The sequence below is a fragment of the Oenanthe melanoleuca genome, unplaced genomic scaffold (assembly GCF_029582105.1).
Source record: "Oenanthe melanoleuca isolate GR-GAL-2019-014 unplaced genomic scaffold, OMel1.0 S064, whole genome shotgun sequence".
NCBI lineage: Eukaryota > Metazoa > Chordata > Aves > Passeriformes > Muscicapidae > Oenanthe > Oenanthe melanoleuca.
The window spans coordinates 54084-74385 of record NW_026612713.1 but is presented as its reverse complement, the minus strand read 5'-3'; the positions used below and the strand labels follow the sequence as shown (position 1 = coordinate 74385).

Below are 20302 nucleotides of genomic sequence, written 5' to 3'. Positions count from 1 at the left end.
CTTGCTCTGCCATTCAGAACTTCTCTAAAATGGCCTTTGCACATAAAGAATGTTTCAGGCATGACCTTAGCACCACCTCCAAACCAGTGACTTTGGCACCACTGGAAATAGCCAAGCAATTGCTCTGTAGCTGTCAAATACATTCCCAAGAGAATCCCATCCCCCAAGAGTGGAAGATTAGGATTGTCAGGGACATTTTGGGCCAAGCACTAAAGAGCCACTGGAAAGGAAGTCTGCTCATCCCTGTCCTTATCCCTTACCTTTCCTAAGCCGTCCCTCAGGTCTTTGTCACTCCTAAGACCAGGACTGCTGGGACCATCCGTCTCCTGGGCCTGGCTCAGTGGGAGGCCTGGTACTGGAAGCAAAGGTTCCTGTAAATCTCTGGCAGACTTCACCCCCCCGAAAAAACCTCATGCTGGGCAACAGGCAAGACAGGTTCCAGACTGCAGAGCTCTCATAAGACACAGAGATGGTGCATGAGAGCAGCAAGGTACGTATGCCTAGACCCTCTCCCAGTGCTTGGGCTACTGGCAGCAGACATGGCATTACTGTGTTGGCCAGCAGACTGAAACCTGCTGCATGATGAAGGCCTCAGCCCCCAATGCTGGAGAGCCTCTGTGTTTGATAGAGAAGAGCAGAGATGGAGATTGCTCTTGACAGAGATTCTTATCTGCCCTTATGCTGATTTTAGTAAACATCTTCTTTCCGGTTCCTAAAAGAACTCCCGGTTTCTAATACCTGTATGCATTTAGATCAACATTTTATTCCCTTTCTTGGAATATTTTAGAGAATATCAAAAGAAAAGCTTAGGATTTCAGGAGTGTTACCCAAACATAAATTGTCTTCTTTACACTAGGTAATTTGTTTTCCCCAAGGATTTTCATTCTAAGCTGTATGAGCTTGGGCCACTTTTGGGCCAGCACGACTAAAGGCTGGTTTTGTTAATGCAAGTAGAACAATGTAACACATTCTGAAATACTCTCCAACATAGCTGTTAAAATTCACACAACTAATCATTCTATATAACACCTTTTAACCTTCACAGAGGTTAAAAACAAGTGGCAGCAAAGTAGAATAAACCAATGTTGTAATTCAATAGTTTTTGCCTTTGCAGAATGCTCAGCTTAGTAAGAAAGGGGAGTTAGATACAGGCTTTGAGGAAGGAGAGCAATTCTGGATGGAAGGCAGAATCATGGAAAATAAGTGCATCTGAGAAGTTGGCAGGGAAACTACTGACCCCAGGGTAACCTCCTTGGGAACACTGCAGTCAGTCAGATCTGCTAAATGGACACCCAAAATTTAACAGAGGCAGCAATGCAAAGCTAAAGCAACTGAAGCTCTCCATTCCGTAGGACACATTTCCTGGAAACTTCTAAATAGCTGCACAGGGAAACATGCTCCTGCCAGCAGCCCCTTGAGGCAGGCCAGGGCCACACCCTGACCCACTTGCACAGAGCTCCCAGGGGAGCAGCCTGGCCTCTGGGCTGCCCTGGGACAGCAGGAGCCCAGAGCCCTGTGCTTTCCAGCAATGGCTCAGCTGCACATGCAGCCTCCTGCTCCTCCCTGCCCCACAGCTCAGCAGCCCTACAGCTCCACGGGGCACTGGGAGCAGCACAGCTCATGGCAGGGGCACCTGCAGGGCAGAACTGTTCCCTGGCAATGGGCACAGGCTCTCCAGGCTGGCACAAGACCCTTCCTCCTGCCAGAGAGCGGCCCAGCTCCCACCTTACCTCTGTGTGAGGCTGAGCCCTGCTGGCCCTTCCCCTTGTCCTCCTCCCTGGCAGTGACCCTGGGGGCAGCGCTGCTCAGCTGCCCCTGCCGGGGCTCCTGGGCCGAGGCCCCCTGAGCCGGCCGGGAGCCCAGACCTCCATTCCCAGCGCCGGGGTTCCGCTCATAGGTCTCCATGCTGAACAATTCAGCCAGTTTCCGTGGGAACAGAGGCATCCCAGGTCCTATCACACACCAGGGGCTCTTTCCCTTCGTCCTCTGGCTTTGTGCTGTAGATCAGGTACAAGAGAAGAAGTGAGTTAATTTAACTCACGCCTGTACTATCAACCCATCTAATGGGTGGGGAATTCAAAGCATATTTCAGTTACTTAAAAGATTGGTTGTTTTTTATTTTTCATGAAACTGGTATCAGCTGAATTCCTCTGAACAATGTGGAGCTGGCAAGCCAGGAGAGAAAGGTTCTACGACTTGATGTGTTGCCCATTGCCTCCCCACTAGTACAGGATCCCTTTCCTTCCAAGTGGTTGGAAACTCAGGGTGGTCTCTAGAATTTGACACTGTCTAGCAAGTAATTCTTTTCAAAAGTCATTTTCAAGGCCATTATTTCTGTAACTCCCACTCAGTTCTAACTGGGGTTTTTCATTTTGGGGATATTGTTAATTTCTCTTTACAACAAAGGAAGTGCTGGTACACAAACAATGGCACCAGGTGTTATACACAAAAAAGAAAAAAGCTTTGCTTTCCCCATTAGATATCCCCAGTAATCTGCAAACCTCTAACAGAAGGGAATAAAGTGGTTATCCACAAGTTTCACTTTTGCTCTACTTCACTCTTTGAGGGATTTAGTCCCCACCTTCTTTCCTGCAAAAACACCTAAAACTAGCAAAATCCTGACCTGTCTCAAGACATTTCTGATTATGCCTAATACTGACAAATGAAATTTTGATTAATTGAAATAGCAGAGGGCAGGTCATTCTGAAATACTCTTCAACAGGGCTGTTAGAAATAAGACAACTAATCATTCTTTACATGGCTTCACACAGCATAAAATCATAGGGCAGCAAAGTAGTAAGAGGAGAAAAATATTCTTGAAACTAGATCCTTTTCTCCTGTAGAATGTTCCGGTCAGTACTAAAAGAGAGACTGGCAAAGTCTAGTAAGAAGGGGCATTTCTAGTTGAGAATGAGTCCAGCAAAAACGTCACCTTACTTGCTGAGCAATACTTCTCCCCAGCTGCCTTAAGCCATCCACCTGCATATCAGCAATAAGGAGCCATTCCAAAAGGGGCTGTACTGAGGATTTGGCAGAAATAACCCTGAGCAAAGAGACCGGTGGATCTGATCCCTTTTTCTGCATCAGCAAAATTATTTCTTCAAGTCTCATCACTCCTATCAGTTCACGACCAGTGATGGCAAAGGAACAACAAGAGACTTTCACTGAGGCTTTCAACTTGAAAGCATTGGCTGACCTGGCACAATTCTACTTGTCAGGGATGAGGCAAGGCAGGGACAGGGGACAAGGCAGAAGGCATCTCCTCCGCCAGCCTCAGCCTGCAACACTGACCCAGAGAAAGAGAGTCGGGCAAGAGATTGGTCATCATGAACCTGCCATAGGTGGCTTTGGGTTTGTGCTGTGAGAGCATGACAAACTCAGACCCTGCATAGGCTGCATCCATTTGGAAGTCTCCTTCTCCTTAACAGGAAAATTCAACAAGGAATTCTGTCACAGGAGTTTCCCTGTTTCTCCCAATGCAAAATCAGTCAATACCCATAGTCCTCCTTCAGATGTCCAAGGGTCCAGCTCAGAACGTGCCCCAAGGAAAGATTTTCTCTTACAAAGACAGGAGGAAGGAGGGGTAACATTTCTCATTTCATGCTAAATGCCTTTTTTTTCTCTACTAGTTGTAACACTAGAAAGGCTGCATGGAGGTAAAAGGCATATGCAGGATGGAGAGGAATGTTTCCTTTTCCTGCACTGCATTTCCAGGGTCTCAAGATCCCACTCCAGCCCCTGTCACTCAACACTTCACACCGGAAGAATTTTCACTGCACCACTGGAGCACACTCACAGTGACTGGGCTCTGGGAGGTGTCCACTGAGCCCATCAAGGCATCAAAATGAATTTACAGAAATTTTTGAAAGAATGGTTTTTAACCAGGCTTTCAAAATGTCACCTTTGAACCAAGATTCCAATGGTCATTTAAGGACAAACATGCCCTGTACCTACCTGCATGTTCAGAGCTCTCTCTGGTTCTGCTGCTGGATCTTGGCCTTGAGAAAATGGAGGACAAAAGAACATATGAGGAGGGAGAAAGTGAAGGGAGGGAAGAGGTGTAGCATGAAAGGAGACAAACCTTCCTAGAGCTTGGTCACTCTGATGAAGGATACAATGCAACACATAAACCCAACAAGACTCAAAGCTGATTACTTGTCCTTAAGCTTTCAGTTGCTGCAGCTAGACAGAGCTGGCCAAGTTCTAGCAAAAACACAGCAGTCATTCTTCAACTTTCATCATAACTCCCCAATCGTGCAGTCTCTCCTTTGGAGCTAAGTGGCTCCTACAGCCTCTCTGAAGCAGCAAGAGCTGCTAAGCTGAGACACGAGTCTGTATGGAGGGCAGCTGCTTTGGTACTGCTGCCAAAGCTTGACTTTGCCTGCTCGTGCCTTCCACTGGTGCCAGTCTCGTGCTACATGTGGTCAGAGCAATGCTGTGCCCTGAGGGGGGATATTCCACCTCCTTGCTCTTTCAAGTAAAGAAAGGCTTTTTCCACCTGCTACACAAGGTGTAGTGTTTTAATAAAGTCTGGTTTTCCATCAGGGGGTGGGGGGTGATTCCCTGTTAGGACCTGACAGAGGCAATGAACTGACTGGTTTGGAAGGGCCATTGAGCTGGGTAAGTTTGGGGATTGATATCTGGTTAGACCACATGAAGGAGCTAATCACGCCCCTGTGGAAAAGCACATTTAAAAACGAAGGAAGCACCGGAAATATTCTTGGCTTCTGGCCTGTGAGGAGGTTACTGGCCGGTCCCCACACGGCTGCGTGGCCAGGTCAGAGCACGGCTGGGCTGAGATTTCTGCCACCGTGGGGCCAGGCCACCGGCACTGCCCAGGCCATTGGCACTGCCCAGGCCACCGGGATTGTCCGGGTCACCAGCACTGCCCAGGCCATTGGCACTGTCCAGGCCACCGGCACTGCCCAGGCCATTGGCACTGCCCAGGCCATTGGCACTGCCCAGGCCCTGCGGGCGGCCGGAGCTGCCAGGGCTGCTCGGCCGCAGTCGGCGCGGCCGGGACTGTCTCAGCAGGGCTCACAAATGAACTTTGCTCACTCCGGGACCAGATCTGGGAGTGGCCCCGCGGCCCGTGCTGGGCACGGCCCCGAGGCCAGGAGCGGCCTGGGCCGGGAGCGGCCGCCGCCATCCCCGTTGCCAGGACTGCGCGGCCGTGGGTGTCTCGGCAGGGCTCGCAATGAACTTGGCTCGTTTAGTTCTTTCAGCAGCCATGCAGAGAACAGAAGGACAAAGCGGCAGCAGCGGCTTTTCTTGTTTTTCGGCGCCCCGCGTGAAGGAAAGGCGCAGGGCGGGGCCGGCAGCCAGCGCGGCTTTGCGCAGGGCCGAGGGAACCAGGTGAGCAGCAGCGAGAGGCACGGCAGCGATCTCTGCCTTGCAGAGCCCGATGGCATCAACCTTTCAGCGCTGCAGGACTCTAGAGAACTGTTTAAGTTGATAAAGCTTGAGAGCAAACAAACCTGGGAACACCCTTTGTCTCTCGAATCAGAAAAATGAGAGGTGAGGACACTTAGAGACAGCAGCATGGACACTGAAGTCAGTGAAGAGCGAGTAAAATTCTAGATGGGGGATGTGAGGAGATGCCTCAGTCTGAGGCTGAAATCCTCTTGTAAGGCTATAGAGAAGATATAATTGAGACATCAAACCCTATTTTCCCTGTAACTCATGAAAATACATTGGGGGCATGCAGCGCTCTAACCACAGCCATGAACAGAGGAAGCAGTGCTGAAGTGAGCAGATGTTGAAGCAATTTTGATTCAAAGAGAAATTTGAATAAGAGAGATGAGAAACCTTGTCCCAGTGATAGCAGTAGAAAAGCCTCTGTTCCCAGAGATGGATGAAGAGAGCTTTTGTTTTAGACTAGAACAGCTCATCATTAAAATAGCACCCAAGAAGCTGACATGGCCCATGAAAGCAGCTGTGGGATAGCTGCGAGGTATGAGAGCGACTTTTCACACTGCGAGCACATTTTCCTTTCCCGGGTGCCTGATTCGCTGTGACATTAAAGCCACGGGAGAACTGTTTCTTGTGGAGAAGTATCCATACATGGCAACAGAAACTCCTCTCCCTGAGTGAACTGGAGAAAGACTGTTTTAGAGATGGTAAACTGACTGATTTGTCTCTGTACATTGTCAGTGGGCAACAAAAGAAGGTAGGGGCAGAAGAAGTGTTCTGGAGGTTTATTCAGATTTTTCTTACCTGTGTTGTGTTAATCAAGTTTTTCTTTGCACACTTTAAATTTTGTGCCTGTTTTACCCTCCTTCTCCTAATTGCTTATCTCACACAAGAAACATGAGTAAATATATTCCAGTGGGTGTGCTGGCATTTAGCCAGCACTAGACCCACTACACAAGGATATTCAGATTGCACTTGAAAAGCTCTATCTAAGCTTTTCAATTGGAATGATACTTCTGTGACTCCTTCTGTATTGTTATCACTTGGAGAAGCTTGACAGCTACATTTTCTCACACATATCCAAGCTAATATCTTACCATGGGGTATTCTAGCACCTTGCCCTCTTTGCTTTTTAGCCCAGACCTAAATATTAAACATTGATGGGGTTATACATCTATAGCCCAAAACATACCTGGGATCTCATTCCACAGGGGAGGCTGAGGCCAAAGCTCAGAAAACTTACTCCTGAAATTTACTTTGGGATCCCTTTAATTACAAACAGTTGGCAACTCAGTACTCCCGGGAATTATACAACTACACACAAGAAGTAATTGCTTTCCAAAGGTAGTTTTCAGGGCGAGTGTTGTTCTGCAACTCCCACTCAGTTTTGGGTTGGGTTTAGTAGGTTGCTTATACTTCTGATACAAAAAAATTAAGTGCTACACATAAACAACGACATCCATTAAAAGAAGCAGCACTGAAATATGCAGACACTTCCCCAGCAGCCAGTATTTGTCCAAACATATTCTAGTGGATGCTGAAGTTGACAGTCAAGGATCACATTATTCAGTGATCTTAAGGATCCAGACCCATGCAATACAGTTCCCAAATGACACCACAAACATTACAGAGGGAATCAATAGAGAAATCCAGCAGAGGACCCATCTTGAGATGCTCTTAAGCCCTGCCTCCTCTTCCGCACCACCACCTCTGCTCTTGGGACAGATGGTGTGGGGTTTGACATTGAGCTGGATCATCAGAGATGGGCAAAATGGGGAATACACAGAGATTTGCCTAAATACACAGGACAGCTGACTGTGCAAAAGAACCTCACGAGGCAGGAAGAGCGAGCTGAACAGCACAGTGGAGCAGCAGACACCTTGCCTTACCTCATCTCCTGGGACTCTTGGACATCCAGCTGCAGAGGGCTGTGCAGAGAGCCTGCAGCACTGCCAACACGGGGATGGACTGCCTTGTGGATAGGGGGGATCACAGGCAGTCCCAATGACCCCTTCTTCACATCCCCACCACAGGAATACAGCAAAGATGCCTGGCAAGAGTGGAACAAAGTGCTCAGATGAAGCATCCAGCCTTGCCCCCACTCATGGCTCAAGATATTTACCCATGCTTTGAACTGGTACCTAGCAGGAAAAGACAAGTCAAACTGATGGAGCAGCTTGGCCCAGGATGGGGAATGGAAAGGGAAGTGGTGGCGGAGAGCACATGTCCCAGATTTGGCACCTCTCTCCTCATGCTAACAGTTCTGGAAGGGTGGCTACATTCCCAGCTGGAATCCACGTGTTTGGCATCAGTATGTTCATGGGTGCCACTGCCTCCACTGGCCTTTTGGATGGTATGGGAATGGGTTTAGATCACTATTCTCTCCCTGCCCCTTAGGCACCTCACAGCCACTGCTCATCTCCAGCCACGTCCCCACAAAGCCATTCTGCAGGATGTCAAAACCTGCTTTTCTCATGCCCCTCATTCCTTCTGCTGCTGCCCTTCCCTCCTACAGTTGCCCAGCAGCCTTTCAGCCCAGAAGCTGCTGAGCTCTCGGGATGCTCGCTGCTCCCCAGCTCCCATACCTCCAGCATCTCAGGCTCACTGGCATCCAGCAAGTTCAGCAGAGCTTCCTGCCCTGCTGCTCTCTGGAAGGTCTCTGCCAGCCCAGGTTTCTCCAGGGCCCCCATGCCATGGCCAGGAAGGGGAGTGGAGGAACTGGGGCCAGATGCACACCCATGCCTACTATCCCATCATTTCTGGCACAGCTAAAGAGCCAAATCAGGACCTGTTCCAACTGCAGTGAAAGGATCAGATCCTGTCAGGGATACATTGGGCCCTTTCTCATCAAGGCTGACATCAAGTACACAAGCCTTGGATTGGACATTCTGTCTACCAAAGCTGTTGTTCATCTGCCTCCTCCTGCACCCCACAGCAAACCCAAAACAACTGCAGGTGCTGGCCCTGCTGCAAAGGCAATCGTGTGCCTGGGCTCTGGGCTGCTCTCCCCATGGCCACCTCCCATCATCCCTTCCCTCTGGACAAAGCCATGCCAGGGCACACAGCTGCCCAGAAGCTGATGAAGTCTAGCAATAACATCAGAGACAGCTGTGCAGAAGGCCATGGCTGTACAACTCAGAAGCTGAGACAACCTGGAACTGACTTTGCAGGACTGCCTGTTTCAGCAAACACCTTTTTCCATCCCAAGCAGACAGGGTTGACAGAAAGCACCACCAAGACATAGACATGGTTCACAGATATCCGTAGGTTACTAAATGCAGGAGGATTGCTCAGCCAGACTGGACAACTTGAGCTGCTCTGACTGCTTGTTGGGGCTTTTTCAGTTATAAGGCAGAGCAGGAGCCACGACAGAGCCCAGAAACCATTGAAGGATCTCTCCTGCTATTGGTACATGCTGAGGATGTGAAGTCTGTACTACACCCCCATTGCAAAGACAGCCTGAAGTGCAGTGTCCAGCTGAGCTCTTCCTTGTCTCAACTGCTTCCCTGGGCTCACATCAAAGGAAAAATTTTCAGACTCCTTCCTACTGATGCTTTAAGTTTTAGCTTTCACATTTCCCACATTATGTGCTGAATTGGTGTGGGACTCCAAACTTCATGTTAAGTGTCAATAGGTTCTCTTCACAGTGGAGTTTAACACAAAATTCCTTTTCTAGCTTGAGAATCAAGGACAACTGATATCCAAAAAGCATAAACAATGGCAAAGTGAAGGGAGTGGACCAGGACGAAGGAACTTTGTGACCTGAAGCTGTAACTGGACAATTAACCCCAACATGTTGATGGAGCAATACTTATAAAAGTGTAGAAACTTTTGAGCAGTACCCATCTTGGATCCATCCTGGGTGTAGCCCTGGCCAGGCTCTTCTACTGCCCAAGGTGTATCCTTTTAAGGCCTCTTAATAAATACCTACTTTATTCTTTTAACTCTGTCTAGTGTCTGTTTCAGATCAGCCTCTCTAGGAATCACTAGTGCATAAAGTGACAATCTATCACACAAGACTTGGCTTGGACTCCTTACCTCACGCCCTTTTCCCTCAGAACTCTGCTCCTGGTTGTTTCTACTGCTATCTTTGTAGCCAATGCCATTTCCCCCTCTCTCTTCCTCTCCACTGCACATCGGGCTTGGCAGCCTGGAAGGAGAGCTCTTCCGGATGGGAGGCAATGGCTTGGAGGGAAGGAGCATAGAGGGAGGAGACCTGGAAAGATTCTTGGCAGTACCGTTGGGAGACAGGCCTGCAAAGTGAAGATACAAATGTAACAGAGGCCGCAATGCCAACCTAAAGCATCTAAAGCTCCATGCTGCATGGGACACATTTCCTGGAAACTTCTAAATAGCTGCACAGGGAAACATGCTCCTGCCAGCAGCCCCTTGAGGCAGGCCAGGGCCACACCCTGACCCACTTGCACAGAGCTCCCAGGGGAGCAGCCTGGCCTCTGGGCTGCCCTGGGACAGCAGGAGCCCAGAGCCCTGTGCTTTCCAGCAATGGCTCAGCTGCACATGCAGCCTCCTGCTCCTCTCCCTGCCCCACAGCTCAGCAGCCCTACAGCTCCACGGGGCACTGGGAGCAGCACAGCTCATGGCAGGGGCACCTGCAGGGCAGAACTGTTCCCTGGCAATGGGCACAGGCTCTCCAGGCTGGCACAAGCAATTCCAAAAGGGCTGTACTGAGGATTTGGCAGAAATAACCGTGAGCAAAGGGACCAGTGGATCTGATCCCTTTTTCTGCATCAGCAAAATTATTTCTTCAAGTCTCATCACTCCTATCAGTTCAGGACCAGTGATGGCAAAGGAACAACAAGAGACTTTCACTGAGGATTTCAACTTGAAAGCATTGGCTGACCTGGCACCAGAGACTGCATTTTGTCTGGCACAATTCTACTTGTCAGGCATCAGGCAAGGCAGGGACAGGGGACAAGGCAGAAGGCATCTCCTCCGCCAGCCTCAGCCTGCAACACTGACCCAGAGAGAGAGAGTCGGGCAAGAGATTGGTCATCGTGAACCTGCCATAGGTGGCTTTGGGTTTGTGCTGTGAGAGCATGACAATCTCAGACCCTGCATAGGCTGCATCCATTTGGAAGTCTCCTTCTCCTTAACTGGAAAATTCAATGAGGTTTCCTTTTTTCTCCCAGTGCAAAATCCGACAATATCCATGAATCATGTTCAGTTCTCCAAGAGTTCAGCTCAGAAACTGCCCCAAGAAACAGTTTTCTCCCTGAAGGGAGGGAGAAAGGAGTGGGACCATTTCTCATTTCATGCTAAATTCCTTTTTTTCTCTACTAGTTGTAACACTAGAAAGGCTGCATGGAAATAAAAGGCATATGCAGGATGGAGAGGAATGTTTCCTTTTCCTGCGCTGCTTTTCCAGGTTCTCAAGGTCCCACTCCAGCCCCTGTCACTCAACACTTCACACAGGAAGAATTTTCACTGCACCACTGGAGCACACTCACAGTGACTGGGCTCTGGGAAGTGTCCACTGAGCCCATCAAGGCATCAAAATGAATTTACAGAAATTTTTGAAAGAATGGTTTTTAACCAGGCTTTCAAAATGTCACCTTTGAACCAAGATTCCAATGGTCATTTTAGGACAGACATGCCCTGTACCTACCTGCATGTTCAGAGCTCTCTCTGGTTCTGCTGCTGGATCTTGGCCTTGAGAAAATGGAGGACAAAAGAACATATGAGGAGGGAGAAAGTGAAGGAAGAGGTGTAGCATGAAAGGAGACAAACCTTCCTAGATCTTGGTCACTCTGATGAAGGATACAATGCAACACATAAACCCAACAAGACTCAAAGCTGATTACTTGTCCTTAAGCTTTCAGTTGCTGCAGCTAGACAGAGCTGGCCAAGTTCTAGCAAAAACACAGCAGTCATTCTTCAACTTGCATCATAACTCCCCAGTCGTGCTGTCTCTCCTTTTGGAGCCAAGTGGCTCCTACAGCCTCTCTGAAGCAGCAAGAGCTGCTAAGCTGAGACACGAGTCTGTATGGAGGGCAGCTGCTTTGGTACTGCTGCCAAAGCTTGACTTTGCCTGCTCGTGCCTTCCACCGGTGCCAGTCTCGTGCTACATGTGGTCAGAGCAATGCTGTGCCCTGAGAGGGATATTCCACCTCCTTGCTCTTTCACAAATAAAAATAGAAATCAGCTGCTAGTCAAGGATATTGAGACTGCACTTTCAAAGCCCTACCTATGCTTTTCAACTGGAATGATAGCTCTGTGACTCCTTTATGGTAATCACTGGGATAAGCCTGATAGCTGCATTTTCTCACAAATATCCAATCCAAAGTCCTTCCATCAGGTACAGTCTTCTAACGCTCCTCTAGGACCTTGCCTCTTTGCTTTTAATCCCAGACATAAATATTAAACATTGATTGGATTATACATCAACATCCCAAAACTTAACTAGGATCTAATTTCACAGTGCCGACCCAGGAAGAGAAAAGTTACCCAGGAGGATTACAGAAGCAGCACTGAAATTTGCAGACACTTCCCCACCAGCCAGTATTTGTCCAAACATATTCTAGTGGGTGCTGAAATTGACAGCCATGGTTCACAATATTCAGTGATCTTCAGGATCCAGACCCATGCAATACAGTTCCCAAATGACACCACAAACGTTACAGAGGGATCAATAGAGAAATCCAGCAGAGGACCCATCTTGAGATGCTCTTAAGCCCTGCCTCCTCTTCCCCACCACCACCTCTGATCTTGGGACAGATGGTGTGGGGTTTGACATTGAGCTGGATCATCAGAGATGGGCAAAATGGGGAATACACAGAGATTTGCCTAAATACATGGGACAGCTGACTGTGCAAAAGAACCTCACGAGGCAGGAAGAGCGAGCTGAACACACAGTGGAGCAGCAGACACCTTGCCTACCTCATCTCCTGGGACTCTTGGACATCCAGCTGCAGAGGGTTGTGCAGAGAGCCTGCAGCACTGCCAACACGGGGACGGACTGCCTTGTGGATAGGGGGGATCACAGGCAGTCCCAATGACCCCTTCTTCACATCCCCACCACGGGAATACAGCAAGGATGCCTGGCAAGAGTGGAACAAAGTGCTCAGATGAAGCATCCAGCCTTGCCCCCACTCATGGCTCAAGATATTTACCCATGCTTTGAACTGGTACCTAGCAGGAAAAGACAAGTCAAACTGATGGATGGGGAATGGAAAGGGAAGTGGTGGCGGAGAGCACATGTCCCAGATTTGGCACCTCTCCCCTCATGCTAATAGTTCTGGAAGGGTGGCTACATTCCCAGCTGTAATCCTCGTGTTTGCCATCAGTATGTTCATGGGTGCCACTGCCTCCACTGGCCTTTTGGATGGTATGGGAATGGGTTTAGATCACTATTCTCTCCCTGCCCCTTAGGCACCTCACAGCCACTGCTCATCTCCAGCCACATCCCCACAAAGCCATTCTGCAGGATGTCAAAACTTGCTTTTCTCAAGCCCCTCATTCCTTCTGCTGCTGCCCTTCCCTCCTACAGTTGCCCAGCAGCCTTTCAGCCCAGAAGCTGCTGAGCTCTCGGGATGCTCGCTGCTCCCCAGCTCCCATACCTCCAGCATCTCAGGCTCACTGGCATCCAGCAAGTTCAGCAGAGCTTCCTGCCCTGCTGCTCTCTGGAGGTCTCTGCCAGCCCAGGTTTCTCCAGGGCCCCCATGCCATGGCCAGGAAGGGGAGTGGAGGCACTGGGGCCAGATGCACACCCATGCTTCTGGCACAGCTAAAGAGCCAAATCAGGACCTGTTCCAACTGCAGTGAAAGGATCAGATCCTGTCAGGGATACATTGGGCCCTTTCTCATCAAGGCTGACATCAAGTACACAAGCCTTGGATTGGACATTCTGTCTACCAAAGCTGTTGTTCATCTGCCTCCTCCTGCACCCCACAGCAAACCCAAAACAACTGCAGGTGCTGGCCCTGCTGCAAAGGCAATCGTGTGCCTGGGCTCTGGGCTGCTCTCCCCATGGCCACCTCCCATCATCCCTTCCCTCTGGACAAAGCCATGCCAGGGCACACAGCTGCCCAGAAGCTGATGAAGTCTAGCAATCAGATCACAGATACCTGTGCAGAAGGCCATGGCTGTACAGCTCAGAAGCTGAGACAACCTGGAACTGACTTTGCAGGACTGCCTGTTTCAGCAAACACCATTTTCCATCCCAAGCAGACAGGGTTGACAGAAAGCAGCACCAAGACATAGACATGGTTCACAGATATCCGTAGGTTACTAAATGCGGGAGGATTGCTCAGCCAGACTGGGCAACTTGAGCTGCTCTGACTGCTTGTTGGGGCTTTTTCAGTTATAAGGCAGAGCAGGAGCCACGACAGAGCCCAGAAACCATTGAAGGACCTCTCCTGCTATTGGTACATGCTGAGGATGTGAAGTCTGCACTACACCCTCATTGCAAAGACAGCCTGAAGTGCAGTGTCCAGCTGAGCTCTTCCTTGGCTCAACTGTTTCCCTGGGCTCACATCAAAGGAAAAATCTCTGAGCTCTGCCTACAGGGCATAGCCTTAAAATCTACTGCTCAGAACTTAGCTTGGTCTCCTTACCTTATGTCCTGTTCCCTCTGAATTGAGCTCCCTGTTATTTCTGATGTTGTCATCACAGCCGGTGCCCTTTTTCCCATTCTCTTGCTCTCCGCTGCAGATCTTGTTTGGCTTGGTAGCAGGAGAGCTCTTCTGAATGGGAGGCAAGGGCTTGGAGGGAAGGAGCATAGAGGGATTTGCCATGGAAAACCTCTTGGCAAGAGGATAGCCAGTCCGGCCTGCAAAGTGGAGACACAAAATAGAACATAAAATAATGCAAACCTAAAGCATCTGAAACTCCCCATTCCGTGGGACATATTTCCTGGAAACTTCTAAATAGCTGCACAGGGAAACATGCTCCTGCCAGCAGCCCCTTGAGGCAGGCCAGGGCCACACCCTGACCCACTTGCACAGAGCTCCCAGGGGAGCAGCCTGGCCTCTGGGCTGCCCTGGGACAGCAGGAGCCCAGAGCCCTGTGCTTTCCAGCAATGGCTCAGCTGCACATGCAGCCTCCTGCTCCTCTCCCTGCCCCACAGCTGAGCAGCCCTACAGCTCCACGGGGCACTGGGAGCAGCACAGCTCATGGCAGGGGGCACCTGCAGGGCAGAACTGTTCCCTGGCAATGGGCACAGGCTCTCCAGGCTGGCACAAGACCCTTCCTCCTGCCAGAGAGCAGCCCAGCTCCCACCTTACCTCTGTGTGAGGCTGAGCCTTGCTCACAAGAAACAGTGAGTTAGATGACCTTCCTCCTTTATCATACCATATGCATGTCCAATGGTTGAAACTCTAGAGGGACTTTTGCATTCTTGAGAAAATTTCTATGTTTTTATTTTTCATGGATCTAGCATGTGTTTAAATCCTCTCAACACTATTGAGTTATCATGTCTGAAGGGAAAGCTGGAAAGCTTCAATGAGGGGAGGAAAGATTTCTTCTTGATGGTGGCCTTTTGTGAATACCCAGTAAAGACCCACACAGCTGTGACTGCTATTTCTGCAAAGCTCAAAGAGCTCTCAGCAAGCAGGCAGGCCTTGCTGGTGGTTTTATAGCACTATAATATCATCCTCAGTGTTGGACCATATAACCAAGCAGAGGAAGAACAGGAAATTTATCTCTAGTGAGACCCAACATTGATGGCCAAGAAAGAAACAGGACTTGCATCTTGTGACCATGTCCAATTTGTGGTCATCTGTGGCCACAGTCCCTGACCTGGGTGGCAGTATGAGTGATTTGGCTACTGTCAAAAAGGAGAAAGCAGAGTAAACTAATGACAGAATGTTGTGATGCCATGGGCGTCCTTGCAGGATCACCTGTAGCTGTCAGCCACCAACTCTGAATAGGGACAGCACTGACCACCATGGACCAATTCTCCCTGAACACTGGTGGGATTTTTTTCCATTTGGCTCAGGCCTTTCAGCTCCTTTCTATCCTCACCTTTTCCTTCTGTGGCCTTTCCTTTTCTGGTATTATCCATGTTTGTACCCGTGCTTCTGTCTCACAGAAGTATCTGGGTTTGAATTTGGGAACTCTCTGCGATAGACAGCGACAGGAGCTGGTCCCCAGCCCTAGAACAAGGTGGGGTGACTCCGATCGCCAGCAGTGGGCACAGACAGCAGAGCCAGACGCGTCTCCTGCCGCTGTGTCCGTGCCACCCACAACCTTCCCAGCCCCAGCGCGGGGCTGCCCCTTTGTGACGCGCTCGCCCGTGGTTCTCTCGTTTCCATGGCCACAGAACCCCCGCCCCAGCTCCATCCCTTTCCCTTCCCTTCCCAAGGGCAGCCAGCCCTGGGCCCGGCCCTGCCAGGCCTGAGGGTTTGACACTGTCTAGGAAGCTGATGCTTTCCAAAGCTGCTTTTCAAGGCCTTCATTTCTGTAATTCCCACTCAGTTCTGGGTTGCAGCTTGTTGGCTGGGGATTTTGTTTATTTCTCTTTACAACAAAGTGCTGTGACTCAACCAGGCGTTGGAAGTAAAAGAAGCTTTGCACTCCCCAGTAGATGACCCCGAATTCAGTTGGCCGATATCATTAGGGAACAAACTGACCCTCCAAACGTTCCACCTTTGCTCTGCTTCATTGCTTCAGGGGTTTATTCCCTGCTTTCTTTATTGCACAGACACTGAAATCCAACATAAACAGGATTTGCCTCAAAATATTTCTAATCTTGGCGCTTCTGACAATTCAAAAGTTTCTTAATGGAAATGGCATGGGGCAAGTTCATCTGAAATACTCTGCAACAGAGCGGTTAAAACTAATCATGCTTGATTTGGCAGAACTGAGCATGAGCCAAGGCACCAGTGGGTCTGATCCCTTTTCCTGCATCAGCAAAATTATTTCTTCAAGTCTCATCTTTCCTATCTCTTCAAAGAAGCTTTTCACTCTTCATTCGATGGCCCCAGTATTTAGTGGGCCAATATGATCAGTGTATCTGTAGGGTGGAAATTGGCCATGCAAACGTTCTCCTTCATTGTGGCATTTATTCCTGCTTTCTTTCCTGCAGACGCACCCAAACTCAACACTGCAACACCAGCCAACGATTCTCATTTTGACTGTCCCTGAAAATTAAGAACCATCCTCAGAGTGTTTCCCTGTTCCCAGGGACAGGCTCCAAGGCTGGGCTCTCACTGGCACGGAATGAAGAAGAGCTGCTGCACTTGCCAGTGGCTTGGGGGCTCACGATCAGTGCTTTGAATGCAGCTTTTGTGCACACTCTGCCTCCCTGAGCCGAGCAGCATTCCTGGGCACGGACACCCCTGCTGCAGCCAACATCCTCGCAGCACAGCTGCAGGAATGAGATTGCAGCAAGTCCCGCCTGAAGGAGTCTCCAGTCTGCTGCAGCCCTTCACCTGCAGTGGAATCATCTTGTGCTGCCATGGGGGAGCAAAGGGAGTGAGGGGCTCTTTGCAGATGCGGGTCTCCTCAATGTGCTGCTGCTGCTGCTCCCTGGGCCTGATTCAGCTGCTGGTGCCTTTCCCCACAGCTGTACTAGGAGCCTGCCTGGAAAAATGACACTGCCAGTGCAAGTGACAGCCACCATCCCTGCCATGGCCCTGCCCACAGGGCGTCCTGCCTACCAAACTGCTCCAGTCAGGTGGTGTTAGACAACATAAAAACACATTCAAACTATGCATTTTCCACATTCTGTTAAAATCATGGCCACACAGTCCACATGCTTGGGGCAGACTGCTGTCGGCAGAATGGGGCAGCCCATTTTGAAGCTCTTTTGAAGAGCCTCTGGCAGAGCTCCTCGCTCCGGTGGTGCCGGTGCTGGAGTAGCACCGTGTTTTGGCTCCGCCTGGCGCGGGCCTGGCCCGGCCCCGGCCCCGAACGAGGCCCCTCCCGCGGCTCCGCCCGCAGCCGCCCCGCAGCCGCCCGGCTCCCGGCCCGCGGCCGGCGGCTTCCCCGGTGCGAGCCCCGCCGCCCGTCAGCTCGGCCGCCGGCCCCGAGCCGCCGGAGCCCGGGGCGGCTCGGGAAGCAGCAGCGCCCGGGGCGGGCGGGTGCCCCGGGCAGAATGGCGAGGGCGCCGTGCCGTCCGCACGGGCGGAGAAGCCTCCCCTGGAGCAGCTCTAGCGGGAGGGCCCGCTGCTGGGGAGCGGCGGCTGCGGCAGCGTTTACGCCGGGACCCGGCTCGCCGACGGCGCCCCGGTAAGAGACGGGGCCGGCTGGGAGCGGGGAGCGGGACGGCGGGCGGCGAGCTGAGCCCGCCGCTGGCCTTGGCTTGCAGGTGGCCATCGGGCGAGTGGCCCGGGATCGCATCTGGGAGTGGGCGCGGCTGGTGAGTGAGCGGGGCCAGCGGGAGCAGCCGGCGGGGCGAGCCGGGCGGGGCGAAGGCCAGGCCCGGCAGGGTGGGTGGCAGCCGGGACGCTGCGAGGGGAGCGAGCGTGGAGGGAGCGTGGAGGGAGCGTGGAGGGAGCAGGGGCCGCGCAGCGTCCCGGGCCGGGCAGTGGCGAGCTGCGGCGGGGCCGGGCAGGGGGTGCCGAAGGCGCGGCGCAGCATCGGCCCCGCTGACGGCATCGCGGTCCCCCGCAGCACGACGGCGCCCTTGTGCCCTGGAGCTGTTGCTCAAGTGGATGGTGTCGTGCCCTGGCTTGGGCGGCGTCGTGCGGCTCCTGGACTGGTTCGAGCTGCCCGATGGCTTCGCGCTGGTCATGGAGCGTCCGTAGCGCTGCCGGGACCTGTGGCACTTGCTGGAGGCGGGCGGGTCCCTGGCAGAGCCCGTGGCGCGGGGGCTGTTCCGCCAGGTGCTGCAGGCCGTGCGGCACTGCACCAGCCGCGGCGTCCTGCACCGCGACATCAAGGCCGAGAACATCCTCGTCGATCTGGCCACCGGCAAGGCCAAGCTCATCGACTTCAGCTGCGGCACCATCCTCCAGGACACCTTCTACACCTGGATGGCAGGTGAGCCCAAAGCCATGGCCCAGCCGTGCTGCAGAGGTTCTCTCCTTTGCTGGCACAGGGGGAAGACAGAGGGTGGGGGAATCCTTCTTGAGCCAGCTGCAGCCAAGCTGCTTTTCGGCGGGGGCAGGGGCCGGCTGTTGTGGAGCTGGCTGGGAGGGAGGGAGCAGCATCGGCCTGATGAGCTGCATCTGTGTCCCATAGGAACGCAAGAGTACTACCCAGGAGTGGATCCTTTTTGGCTGCTTCCACGCCCAGCCAGCCACTATCTGGTCCCTGGGCATCCTGCTCTATCTCCTGGTGTGCGTGACACCTTCCTTTCAGAACTGGAGGAGACATCGTCCGGGGCCAGCTCTTCTTCTCGCCCCAGGTGTCTCAAGGTGGGGATGTGCCTTCAAGGCACGGAAGCAAGAACAGGTTTGGGAGTGGGCAGCTGGCACATCAGTGTCCTGCTCTTGCAGCTTGGGAGGAGGTCGATCTCCTGTGCTTAGCTGGAGGAGGCGGCACGTGTGCCTCTGTGCTGCTCACCTCCGAAAGGAAAGATGGATGGGAAGCTTTGGGTGCAGCTCCAAGCACTCCTAGTGTGGCGCGGGCACCGTGGAATCTGGGAGAGCATGGCCAGGAGCTGACCAGCGGTTCCTGGTTTCTCTCTGCTGAGTGCCAGTACCTCATCAGGTGGTGTTTATCCATGGACCCTGCAGACAGGCCATGCCTGGAAGACCTTGTAGAGCATTCTTGGCTGCAGAAGCCCCACCTGGCCCAGGAGAGAGCAGAGATCCATCCCTCTGCACAGCAGGATCCAGGAGCCCAACAAGTACCAGCTGCTCGCGTCTCGTGGCGCTCAAAGAAATCCCCAGAGCGTTTCCCTGCGGCCGCGGCACGGAGCAGAGAGCGCGGCCCAGGAGATGCTTCCGCGGGTTCCCGCGAGTTGTGGAGGGAGCGGCTCAGGGCTCCCCGTCCTGTTGGAGAAGTCTTGGCACAGTGCGATGAAGTTGCTCTGGAGTGAAAAAGGGGAAACATCCCCCTGCAGCTCAATGGCATCGTGGTGTCCCTGCAAGCCGAGGCACAGCTGGCGTGTTCTTGTGGAGCGCAATGCGGAGCCGGAGAACCATCCTCGAGCTGGCTGCTGGTGGGGCAAAGCCGATGGGCTTTGGTTTGGCCCCTTCCTGGAGGACACGCTCTGCACCCCGACGAAATCAAGATGAGTCCCCAGCTGGTGCAGGGGCGGGGGGATGCTCGTGCTTCCAGGCACGGCAGGGCTCGGCCTGGCCACGCGCTGCAGGTTCCCCGCTTGGCGGCAATGCCCGCCCGGCTGCTTTTTGGTGGGGCATGGGGCGGGTTTGTGGAAGGGGAGCCGGCTCCTGTCCTCGCTTAGAGCTTCTGCCAGCATTCCTGCCACAGACTGGGGTGGGGGCAGCCAGCCTGACCAAAGCATCCATCCGTGTGGATGGGCAGCGGCAGAGGGGGACGGGTTCTGAAGCTGTGCCCCAGCTGCTCTGCTTTGCAGGCCCTTGAGGAAGGGATGGGCTTACAGGTGGGAAAGGTGGGGTTTTTCCCACCCCTGGAGAGGTTTCATTCTCGACTGGAGTGGTCATACCCTCCCCAGGCCCATGAAATGGTGATAACTTTTGGCGCTTTTTCTTGTTCCCAGGTCTTGTTTGGAACTGACTTTCATGCAATTGTTCTTTGTTTTTTCCAGGAAGATTGCACCCGGTGCCTGGACCGGGTTGGGAAGCGCCAGCACCGTCCGTGGAGCCCGTCCAGTGCCAGCGCTACCCCGGGGGGCCACGGTGTGCGGGGACATCCCCTTCAGGAAGGACAAGGGCCTCGTGTGGGATCAGCTCCTCTCCTGGCAGCAGGTCTCCAGAGGTGGGTACCTGGTTCCACAGCACAGGTGGCAGAAGGGCTCAGGGCAGAGGGCAGCGGGCACATGAGAATCTCGCTCTTGCAG

At 52.4% G+C, this 20302-nt stretch overlaps 1 pseudogene; it reads left to right on the top strand.

Annotated features, from left to right (window-relative positions):
• Positions 1–5197: 5197 nt before the first annotated feature.
• LOC130266493 (serine/threonine-protein kinase pim-2-like) lies at positions 5198–19634 on the top strand (annotated as a pseudogene).
• Positions 19635–20302: the final 668 nt, after the last annotated feature.